The following is a 12739-nucleotide window of genomic DNA, read 5'->3' on the forward strand; positions in this document are numbered from 1 at the left end:
CGGAAAACCTGGTCTACTCTTAACAAGATACGATCGGGCCATGGTAACTGCGCAGATTTCCACTGCGACAGTGGTGCCTCCAAGCAGACCATCCTGCACATTATCAGCAAATGTCCAAAAATATAGTCCAGTAGCGATATCAGTAACTTTTCTCATTCGCTTCCAGAGACAATTAGCTATATAAATAACTTGGATATAAATATATAGTTTGTTCTTCAAAATCGTTGTGTGTTGTATCTGTAAAGCCATATGCTAAATAAAAGAAAAATTCCCAAGTTCAGCTCCAAGTCCTGGGATGTTAAGTTAGGTTAACGTGTGGTCAGCTTAACGTTAGGCCTGCAATTTGTCCGGGTATCGAACTTGAAATCTGTTAGGTTAAGCTTCAACCCTTATGAGGTTAGCCCATGTATTGAAGTTGGAGTCTCTTAGGTTAAAGGTGGTACTCTCAGTCTTCGAACTAGGGTCTGTACGGTTAACGCCCTTAGGGAAGGAGTCGAACCCGGGATATGCAAGGTTAAGTCTAGACACGTCATGCCTGTTAGGTTAATCTCACTAGTCCTATTAGCTCAACGTATAGCCGCTAAGCACTTGTAGGGAAGGGCTTCCGGTTAGGATATTGCTTGGTCATGGTAAGGTTAATCCTGCACTTTTTGTGAGGTTAGTTTGGTTATCGAACTTAAATTCCGTTAGGTTAAGCCTACACTCTTTTTGTGGTTAGTCTGTGAGGTTAGGTTCAGCTTTGAGTCCCAAATAAGTTTCCTAAATATTACGTTCCCTATAATAATAATAATTTCGTATGGCTATTTCTAGCCGAGTGCAGCCCTTGTAAGGCAGACCCTCCGATGAGGGTGGGCGGCATCTGCCATGTGTAGGTGACTGCGTGTTATTGTGGTGGAGGATAGTGTTATGTGTGGTGTGTGAATTGCAGGGATGTTGAGGACAGTACAAACACCCATCCCTCGGGCCATTGGAATTAACCAATGAAGGGTAAAATCCCCGACCCGGCCGGGAATCGAACCCGGGACCCTCTGAACCGAAGGCCAGTACGCTGACCATTCAGCCAACGAGTCGGACACGTTCCCTATGAACAAAGTACATGTAATAAGTCTTACACCATCTACCTATTAATATGTGCAGACGCCATCTTGTTCCTAGTTCAGCTCTGAGCCCCTCAAGTCACGTTCCGTTCTCATACCTCTATGAATAAAGCATACGTTATTACCTTATAGCCGCCATCTTGTTCAAGGTTCAGCTCCAAGCTATCTTAAGTCGCTTAGCAATGTTACGCCCCTACGAATAAAGCATATGGATTAAGTCTTATAGCCGTCACCTCGTTCCAAGTTCAGATTGAAATCCCTGGGGGTTAATGTAGTTAAGGCGTGGTCAGCGTAACGTTAGCCCTGCAGTTAGCCCGGGTATCGAACTTGAAGTCTGTTAGGTTAAGCCTCCAACCTTATGAGCTTAGCCCGTGTGCTGAACTTTGAGTCTCTTAGGCTAAAGCTTGCACTCTTGGGTTTTGAATTAGGGTCTGTACGGTTAACGCCCTAAGGCCTGGAGTGGAACCCGGGATCTGCGAAGTTATGCCTAGGGACGTCATGCATGTTAGATTAAGCTTGCCCTCTTAACCATAATCAAATTGGATGTTAGGGTAAGCTTGCACTTTTTGGCGTCGAACTTTTGTCTGTAATGTTAAGGCCCTTAAACCTAGGGTCGAACCCGAGGTCTGTAAGGTTAAGCCTGGACACGTAACGAGCGTAAGATCATGCATGATTAAGAGCACGCTCTTAGCCAAATAAGGTTAAAGACACGCTCTTGGATAGCAGGCCGCACCGCGCTGTGACGTCACTCACCGGATCAGGCCTCGTCCCGGGGCCACCGGCTTCCGGATGTCGTCGAACCATCCAAAAGTGTCTACTCACAAGCCATTCCCCTTTAAATTGACCAATCAAAAGCCGATGTAGTCTGGTGATCTCACACCCTAACTACTGAAGTCAATCCATCTCAACGCTGACCGCCCTCGTCTCTGAGTTCCCTCCGCCCTCTAGTCTTTTCCAATGAATCAGATCATCTGGTAATGTGTCCAGAGTATGACAACTGTAATCCTGTAATGAATGCCTCAAGAGACAGATCTCTTTTGAATGACCCATGCATTTGTCTTCTTGCCTGTCCAAGGGATATGCAATATCCTTCCCAAAGACCAGAGCTCAAGTTCATCAATATGCTTCCTTATGATCCACCTTCACAACCACATGTAGCCTTAACCATTATGACTTTAGTGTGCGAACACTTGAAGACCTTATCCAGGTCTTTCAGTGCTGCTCACCTAACGGCAAGTATTCGGCGAATTGCAGGACTGCTTGAGCCACGTCTAAACAACAAACAGAAACTATTCACCAGTAGTTGCGATTTTGGTCTTGTTGATATTAAGGTACAGGCTCATGTTCTCATTCTGTTCTCTGTCCCGGAGCTCTTCCGCATTTTCACCAACCGAAGTGGTATCATCTGCATACCTCAAGTTGTGGATTCTGAAACCACCAGTCGTAAAACCATGAGGTGACTCATCCAGTCAAGGTATAATGTATTCAACGTTTAGATTGAACAAGTAAAGCGAAACTACACAGCCTTGCCTTTCGCATTTGCTAATGGGGAACCATTCTGTTTCACCATGCTCAATTTTAACGTTGGCTTCTTGTCCCAAGTGGAGGTTATGTATCAGGAAAATGAGTTGTTCAGTTATGCCCATCTGTCTGAGTTCATTCCACATCTCCGTATGACTTAAGCTGTCAAAAGCTTCCTGTAATCTATAAAGTACATGTACAGCTCCTTCTAGTATTGCTCTGCTGTTTCCATCACTGCGTTCCTGTACCTCATTTAAATCCAGCTTCACTAGCGGATATTTCACGCTCCATGTACGGTTCTAATTATCGTTGTATGACTTAAGTACTGTATCATCTCTTCGGCATGTGGTATGAGAGATGTTGAGCTATAGTTGGAGCAGTCCAAACGATCTCGCTTGTTCGGAATGGGGATGAAAATGGATCGTTTCCAATCCGTGGACCAAGTTGAGGTTTCCCAATCTGTTGACATATTAGAGTTAAAACCTGAAAAGATAATTATTTCGTTGCTTGCAGTATTTCAGTTACAATTCCATCTGTTCCTGAATACCTTCTTTGTGCTAATGACTTTAGAGCTAATTTTATTTCATCTTGTAACACAAGTGGTAATCTCTTTCACTGAGTTCACAATCACTAATCGTTTTCCAATTAGCATTCTTCACCATTCAAATTCTTGGTTGAAACTTATTTCTTAGGGTGATATATGTCGGAAGACTTTTCTCATGATGTTTCCAAGTCAGTACAGGTCTTGTTATAGTACTGCTACTTATCTTTGCGAACTTTTCTCTGAAATCTCTATTCAAGAGAGTCATGAGTTCCCTCTCCTTCAGAGTGTTCTTTCCAAACTTCTCATCGCTATTTTATAGTGTCTGTTGTCATCCAATGCGATGCTCTCTTTTTCCCATTCCTCAGCAAATTTTTGGTCCATACCGTGACTAAACCTGCAGGTAGGGGAGGCCTGGTACAGGAGATGAGAGTTAGTGTGTGAAGAGGGAGGAGACAAATTCCCTATTTTCTCATCGATTTCGCTTATTCTTCACATCGCCCGACGACCAGCTTCAGAAGGAGGACACAATGACGAAGCGTACGATGAGAAGATAGCTGGATAAAAAGAGGAAAAAGGAAGAGACTTAGGACAGAGATGAAAGGAAGCCAGGTGACCAGCAGAAGTATTGGAAAGGAAAAAAAGCAGAGAAGTTAGGGACATAGACACACGTTAGAGGGAGCAAAGGGGGAAAACAGCCAAAAATATTAAGAATAAATCGGCACACGTGTTTCAAACGAAAGAAGTGTAACCATTCCACAATATCAAATCTCCAATCTCCAATCACCCTCCAGTCAGTGCACTCCTATACCCAATCGCACTGATAACAATCTCTGTTTTCTTAAATTTATCGATGCTGCCGTAACCAGATGACACCCCCAATCCCTACTATGTTAGTACCTACCCTGCTTGCCTTACGTTGTTCGTACGTACGTGGAAAATTACCACCTTCTCCTTACCTTCCTGCTTCCCTTCTCTTTTCCTTAATATCTGCATTAAAAAATCCCTGGAACATACCCTTCCCTTGTTCCCCTCTGCCACATGCCTAACAATTGATTGACGCTTGACCAGAGCCTACCCTCTTCATTAGATACCCTCCTATCCTGGTCTCCCCTAACTCCCCTGACGCCTGGAAAACCTACAATTCTCTCCCTCTCAGCTTCCTCTTGTTAGCGTCTACTCTACGTAACACTTTGCTTTTCCTCCGCCCCTTCGCTGTAACACTTTCCTGACCTGCATCTTCCTTCTGCTGAATTTTCTGCCGTAACTCATACGGATTCTTTACCGATACCTCTCGTGCGCTCACTCCCAGAGAAAACCCTTAGCATTCCATGTCCTTCCCCTTAAAATAGACCAAATGTCTTCCACGATTTCTCCCATTCCTTCCCTTACCTCTTGCTCAACTACCGCATCATGTACGTTGACCTTCCGTTACAAGTCTAATTATCTTGCTCAAACTTGCGATCTCTTCCCTCATCTTCCCCTATCCCTCCTCACTCCTACAGTTCTTACACATTCCTCCCTCAACCAATCTCTCATCTCATAAATGGCATGTGAAAAAATATTGATGTATCAACAGAAACAAAATAGCGTATTTTATAATTATGTATATCAGAGGAAGGAAGTAATATATACTACAAAAGTATTTCACAGCAATACTGGCAGAAATAAACTAAGTTACAAAATAACTACACTACAGTTAATCTACTTAGACGTGTCCTAATTGTAGAAACCTAGGAATACGTGGCTAACTATGGAAATGCGTACCTACGCAAGATACGTACAATAATAAACACACAGTACATACATAAATCTTCATTGTAGACCATTATGTCTTTCAGCATTCAGTCTGCAAGCCTCTGTGAATTTACTAATTTCCATCGCAATCCTATATTTGTAACCAGTTCTGTGTCCTCGTTTATTTATGTGTTTCTTATCTCTAAATCGTCGCAAACTGAGTCTAACCATCGTCTTCTTCGTCTCCCTCTACCCTACCCATCTTAACCTCCGTAACTGAATCCATTATTTTTCTAGGCAACCTATCCACTGCCATTCGCCTTAAATGACCCCACCACAGAAGCCGCTTTATGCGTATATCTTCAGCCACCGAGTTCTTTCCTAATTTAGCCTTTATTTCCTCATTTCGAGTACTCACCTACCATTGTTCCCACTTGATTTTACCGGCAATCTTTCTCGCCACTTTCATGTCCGTTATATCTGATTTATGAATAAGATATCCTGAGTCCACCCTGCTTTCATTGCATTAGCTTTACTGCACCTTATATCAATCTCATTTACTATACTACCATCCCGGGAGAATACACACACTAAATACTTGAACTTATCTACCTGTTCCAGCTTTGTATTCCAATTGTGACATTCAGTTCTCTTGGATTTCTTACCTACTGACATCAATTTAGTCTTAGAAAGTATCATTTTCATACCATATTCTTTGCACCTATTTTCAAGTTCCAAGATATTAGACTCCAGGCTTTCGGCACAATCTGCCATTAAGACCAGGTCGTCAGCATAAGACAGACTGCTTATTACATTTTCACCTAACAGAATCCCTCCCGGCCACTTAATGCCTTTTGGAAGATTGTCCATGTAAACTATGAACAATAAGGGTGATCAATCCCAACCTTGTCAACCCCTGTAAGTACCTTGAACCAAGATCTCATTCTGATATCAGTTCTCACTGCAATCCAATTGTTAACATAAATGCCTTTGATTGATTTTAATAAGGTAACCATAATCCCATTCCCCCTTACACTGCGAACATCTTTTTGCTCGGTACTCTCACATGCCTTCTCTAGATCTACAAAACATAAACATAACTGTCCATTTCTCTCGTAACATTTCACTTACCTGCCGCATACAGATCCTGACAGTCCCTCTGTGGTCTGAAACCACATTGGTTTTCATCCAACTTCCTTTCGACCACTGATCGCACCCTCCCTTGCAAGATGCCACTGAAAAGTTTGCCTGATATACTGATTAATGAGATACCTCAATATTTGTTGCAATCCTTCCCGTTCCCTCGCATATAGTTAGGTGAAGTTACTGCTTTTGTCCAATATGAAGGTACATTACTAACACCTCAGCCTATAAAGCCATTTTATCCCTGCCTTCTCAGTATATTTCACCACTTCAGGTCTAATTTCATCTATTCCCGCTGCTTTATGACAATGGAGTGTATTTACCTTCCTTTCTACTTTATCAAGTGTTATTTCACCAACATCATTGTCCTCCTCCCCATGAGCTCGGTTGTTTTCGACATCGCGAAGAAGATACCCTTTTACCTAGAGAAAGTTTTGAAAATATTCATTCCACCTCTCCACTGATACCTTGGGATCTGTTATGAGTTCACCTGATTTACCTAAAACACTTTTCACTTCAATTCCCCCCACCCGTCCTTCCTAAGATTCTATTATACTGTCCAGAAAGGTTTCCCTGCTGCTTGACCTGGCCTTTCCAAGTCATTACCAAAACCTTCCCACGAATTCTTCTTGGATTCAACAATTATTTGTTTCGCACAGTTTCTTTCCTCTACGTACAAATATATGTCTGCATTAGTCCTTGTTTGGAGCCATTTCTGATTCGCCTTCGTTTTACGTTTACGAGCTGCACCCAATTTATCATTTCACCAAGATGTTTGCCTTTTCCCATCCTTACACACAGTTGTTTCTTGATATTAGCTTCGTGTTTCTACTACAACATCCCTGAATGCTACCCACTCTCTTTCTATGTCCTGAGCCTGCTTACTGTTCACTGTTTGTAAATTTTCGCTAATCATGTCCATGAACTTCTGTCTGTTTTCCTCGTTCTGGAGATTTTCTACCCTTATTCATTTCCAGACAGATTTCACTTTCTCTACCCAAGGCCTAGAGGTACTTAGTTAACTGCGTATCAGATAGTGGTCTACATCATCAAAAAACAATCTCACATTCCTGACAGATTTCGTGAACTCAATGTCTGTTGTTATATATTCTACTAGCATTCATACCCGTTCTTCGCACTGGAATTGGTAATTCCGTAATGAATGTATGCCAGTTTATATGCCTGTATTCAAATTTTAATACGGCATGTTGAACTGAGATTGTCCTACGAAAGCACGCGGCAGTAACGTGAAGTACGGGGAAGCTGAACAAAGTGCAGGCAGAATGTCGATCACAGTACAGTTGTGCCTATTTCTCGGGTACATATTGTTGTTCATCTGAAACCGGGAGTGGCAGAGTGGCTGAAGACTCATGAAACCAATCATTGACGATAATCTCCCTTATTATCTATCCTATCGAAAACATTAAAATGGTTCTTTACTTAAGCTACTTGAAATGACGTGACAGGCTGTAAAACAGTCCGTTAATGGTAACTCCTGTGTTTTTCGGGTATCGAAAAGGTGCACATGAGAATTTTTTTAGATATTGATTTCCCTTTGTTAGTTTTCCATTCAGGTTGCTCATGTATATTTTGTGGGAAAGTAAAATCACAGTTTCGACTTCCAATAAACTCCCAAAGCGATCCTGGATTTAGAAATAAAATCGACGCTAATACCTACCCAAGGACAGATATAAAGCTTGGTATAAAAATATATAGCAGTTTCTCAGTTGTAAGGAGTAAACAAATCCGACGAACGGACATATATAAAACAAGCTGTAAAAAATTCGCTGGAAGTTACAGTGAAAAACGGTCCGTTAATGATAACTCAGTTATGAATCCTCGTATCTAAATGATGCATATGAGAAAAAAGTTTTAGAAACTGATTTCCATTAAGTGAGATTGTCAAATCAAGGTTTCTCTTCGGTTAACCCCCCCCCCCCCACTCCCGTAAGTTCAGGGATTTAGAAACGATGTTTATCCTAAAACATGCACAAGGACAAGTGGATTCAAAACATGAAGTTTGGTAGAAATACGCCCAGTAGTTTTCAAGTTATAAGAACTCAGAGAAACAAACAAACAAACAAACAGACACCAAAGCTAAGAAAAAAAGAAAATATGCAGATGGTCATTATTACACCTGAAAGGGAAAACTGAAAGAAAATTTCTCCAAAATAGTCAATGTACATACACACGGTCGTTATGATTTTATTTATATAGATAAGGAATCAGCTCCACGTACACCTTCTGGGCTGTGTCTACTGGACTTCGCCTCTAATGATATCTCCCTTATTGCCATTAATGCTTTCACAGCCCGTACTTGTAGACATGATGCTGTATATTTTGGGCTTATACCGTGTCAAGAAAATAAGGTGAAATTCTTAACTTTTCGCAGAAAAGTGTGCTCTGCGTCCTCAGAAGAAAATCTCGACTGACAACGAGAAAGGCATCTTAAACAATGACACTTTGAAATTTGGACATCATAATAGAAGTGGAAATGGTACGTTCATTCGCCACCAGATGGCCCCCAGGACGTGGCAAAACGCTAGCGTTCGAAGCGGAAGCTGACCGAACAATCACAATCAGACTAAGCGGTTCGCATAATGTGTTTGAGTAACATATGATATAGACAGGTGTATAATATAGACACAAGCCTGGAATGAAACATCTAGCGACGAGGAACGTACGAATTTGGAAAACACCGAGGAGAAATAACAATAGTGAAGGGACAGGGAAGGGAACTACCTACGTAAATGTTAATGGCTGACAACCAGGTATTACTAAATTGGTAGCCGGTGTCCCTGTTGAAATTGTTAGGATTTCTACGTATTTCCAACTCTTCCTTATAATCCTGGACATGTAGTGTCTAGTGTGCGTGGCGATCGAGCATCTTGGAACATGACATCGTGACCCGACGATAGAGCGTGCTCAGCCATTGCCGATTTGTCTGGTTGACTGAGACGAATATCACGTTCATGTCCTTTGATACGAGTGCCAATGGACCGGCATTTAGGGAATTTCGTATACCCTGTACGTGCGGTAAGGTACACATCGGCGTACTGTATGGTATTTACATTCAGTGAGCATATTTTGCACACGATTCTGAACCCTAGCGAACGTTATATCATCCGTTCGATGACGCCTTGGCGGCAGTACAGGCAATAATTTAAATACTAATACGTAAACACATGCCCACGTTTGCCACATTCAAACAGTAGTACGACATCGTGATCAACTTGTGCCCTGCGCATACTCCGCTGTTTATGGACTGAATATAATCTGTGCTGTCATTCGGCATTTCCACAGAGGAATACGTTGACTGCTCCTCATTTATTGGGAATCAAGACAAAACGCGTACAGGCACTACGTCTATAGAAGCAACGGTATCCCGAGAGGCGACACCCGGCTGCTACGACATTCCGATGTGTAGTAAGACGCCTAAAGACAATAGGCGTGATTTCCAAACAGCCACCAGTCCGCGATAGATCCATTACATCGGCTCGAACACAAGAGCCCATTCTGGAGGCAGCTCGTAATAATCCACACATCAGTACAACGGCAATTGGACAACAGGTGAACACCAGCCAGCCGTCCGTCTGGCGAATACTGCATGAACATAAATTCCACCCATACCATCTTGAGCTACACCAAGAGATTCATGGCCGGGATTTCGAAGCTCGATTGGAGTTCTGTCGGTGGCTATTAGGCAGGATGGACAATGATTCAGCATTCGTATCTTGTTCTCGGTCGAATCGTGCTTCCACAATAATGGGAACATCAATCACTACACCATTCACTTTTGGAGTCCGGGCAATACTCACTGGGTGCGAGAAGCGGTCCATCAAGTTCGATGAAGAGTAACTGTGTGGTGTGGAATCGTGTGGGATAGCCTGATTGGATCTTATTTCTTTGAGGGCCATTGGACGGGCCCACGCTACCTGCACTTCTGCTGCTGGTGGATGTGCCCTTTCACGATCGTTTGACGATGTTGTTGCAACAGGATGGAGCTCCTCCACATTCGACTTTACCCGTTCGTAACAATCTGAACGAAGAGCGGATGGGGCCTGGCCTGCCAGATCATCAAATTTAATGCCGTTAGACTTCTTCTTGTGGTGGCATTTGAAGAACGTTGTTTATACTGAAGCGCCGAGCAACCCCTACCAGCTCCGGCAACTCATCACGGGCGTCTGCCGAGAATTTACGCGAGGAATGCTTCAGTGCACAGAACAAACTACTGGACACCGGGACCGAGTGTGTGACACTACCTTTGTTGTGACTGTACTTGGTAAGAGCGGTTGCATGCGGAGGGTAGTGGTGTGCCATGTTCTACGGGGTGACTGTACTTGATATGAGTGGTGGCATGTTGAGGTTAGTGGTGAGGCCCTATCTTTGTGGTGACTGTAGTTGGTAACAGCGGCGGCATGTGGCGAGTAGTGGTGTGACATGATCATGGTGGTTACTGTACTTGATAAGAGCGGTGGCATCTGGAGTGTAGTCGTGTGACACTGTCTTGGTGGTGCCTGTACATGAGAAGAACTATGGCATGTTTGGGGTAGTGGTGAAGCCCTATCTTTGTGCTGACTGTACTCAATAAGAGCGGTGGCATGTGATAGTAGTGTTGTGACATGATTATTGTGGTGACTGTACTTGTAAGAGAAATGCCACGAGGAGAGTAGTGGTGGGACATTATCTTTGTTGTGACTGTACTTGATAAGAGCAGTGTCATGTGGAGGACAGTGGTGAGGCACTACCTTGGTGGTGACTGTACTTAATAAGTTGGCAGCTCTTGTTCATATAGAAGCTGTCGATGAGTACATCTATCTTGGACACAAGATAAAACTTGTAAAAGACAACCAACGTGCAGAAATTCCTCGCAGAATAGGTATGAGTTGGACTGCATTCCGAAAACTAAGGTTCATCCTCACCAACAAGGATGTTCCAATTAACCTGAAGACCAAGGTTTATAATACGTGCGTGCTGCCAGTTACAACTTACGGTCTGGAAACGATGACTCTGACGAAGGAAAGTGCTCGTAAGCTTCAGCGAACACAACGAGCCATGGAGCGACAGATGCTAGGGATCAGCCTTAGGGATAAGATCCGTTCAGAGGACATCAGGAGAAGAACTAATGTAACAGACATCCTAGAGATAGTAGCAAGACTAAAATGGCAATGGGTAGGACACGTAGCTCGACAAGACTACAACAGGTGGACCTCTAGGATTGTTCACTGGAGACCATGGGGACACAAGAGAGGCATTGGAAGACCCCTGAAGAGATGGCTCGACGACATAAAGCTGTTGGCTGGAACACGCTGGTGGCTCAAGACCGAAGACGATGGAAGCACATGGAAGAGGCCTATATCCAGCAGTGGATTGAAATAGGCTAGAAAAGAAGAAGAAGAAGAAGTTCATCCCTTAGAGTCCTTTTTTCCCGACTGCTTGTACATTGCTATTTATATCTTCATAACTTTCCCCTTCGTACCATCCACGGTTCACCTCCCGTCACCCGTCACTCGAATATATTGCTACAACGATTACCTTTCTTCCTCTCGTAAATAATTATAAAAACCTACCACCCGCAATACCTTAATAAGATCGACCCCATGTGGATGACAGTTGTGTGCCTCTCGGTGGTGACTGTACTTGAAAAGAGAGATCTCCTATGGAGGGTAGTTTTATGACACTACCTTAGTGGTGACTGTACATACCTGGATAAGAGCGATGTCATCTGGAGGAAATTCGTCTGCCGAAAACCCGGGGGTGAGACGTGAAGGGATGCTGAATAGCACTGTCTTCGTAACGCGGCGCGTTACACCTCCTCTGTCTTGATAGCTGCTGCCAGCTCGAACCTCGATCTGCTCTACCACGTGGCCGCTGGGAAGTTCTAGACGACGCAAGTGTACGTGAGCTAAAACTTAAACTAAGCATGTGGTCGGGAAGAAGATCATATTCTACCGTCATTTTAGAAAGAAACCTAGTAAAAAACCCTCGGTTATGCAGGAAGCAAAATAAAGAGTCTACAGAACACAACATTTGTAGTCTAAGTGGTTCTCCTCGTTAAAGAAAGCAGGTTTTAAGATTGGGAATAAAACCCTTCCTCAAATGAATCGACTCGTTGAAGTGAAACATGAAACGTTAGTAACATTCAATGTACATTTTAAATTATTTTTTCTTAGAGTTCGCAAGGGAGTGAAGTTGGTGAATATGTTGTAGCGTTTGTATCCGTTATATTATGGATTCAGGGGCGGCAAAGGCGAGGTCGTGTCAATCCTGCAAGGTCGTGGGTTCCAATCCCGTCAGGAAGTCGGAAAATTGTAAGAATTTCACGTGACCCTGAGATCTACTCAGCCTACACGAGATATGAATACCTGGATAATTCCTGGGGGCAAAGGCGGCCGGGCGCAGGGCTAACCACTCCACCACAATAAGTGCCGAGGTGACGGATAGTGAAAGCCTTTACCTTCCACCGCTCCCAGGGCCTTCATGGCCTGTACGTAGATGACTTTGCTTTTGTAATATCATGAATGTCTGTGGGAAATTGCAGTGCTTACTACCGATCTTAAACACACAAAATAGCAAACAGTGGAATTCACATTTCTTTATTTTCAGCTAAAGATTCCAAATACTTTTATCATAACCTATACGTTTTTATGAATTGTAGCAGTGCTGCCAATATTGACACAGACTTACCAAAATCCCCCAC

Source organism: Anabrus simplex, chromosome 11 (genome assembly GCF_040414725.1).
Source record: "Anabrus simplex isolate iqAnaSimp1 chromosome 11, ASM4041472v1, whole genome shotgun sequence".
Taxonomy (NCBI): Eukaryota; Metazoa; Arthropoda; class Insecta; order Orthoptera; family Tettigoniidae; genus Anabrus; species Anabrus simplex.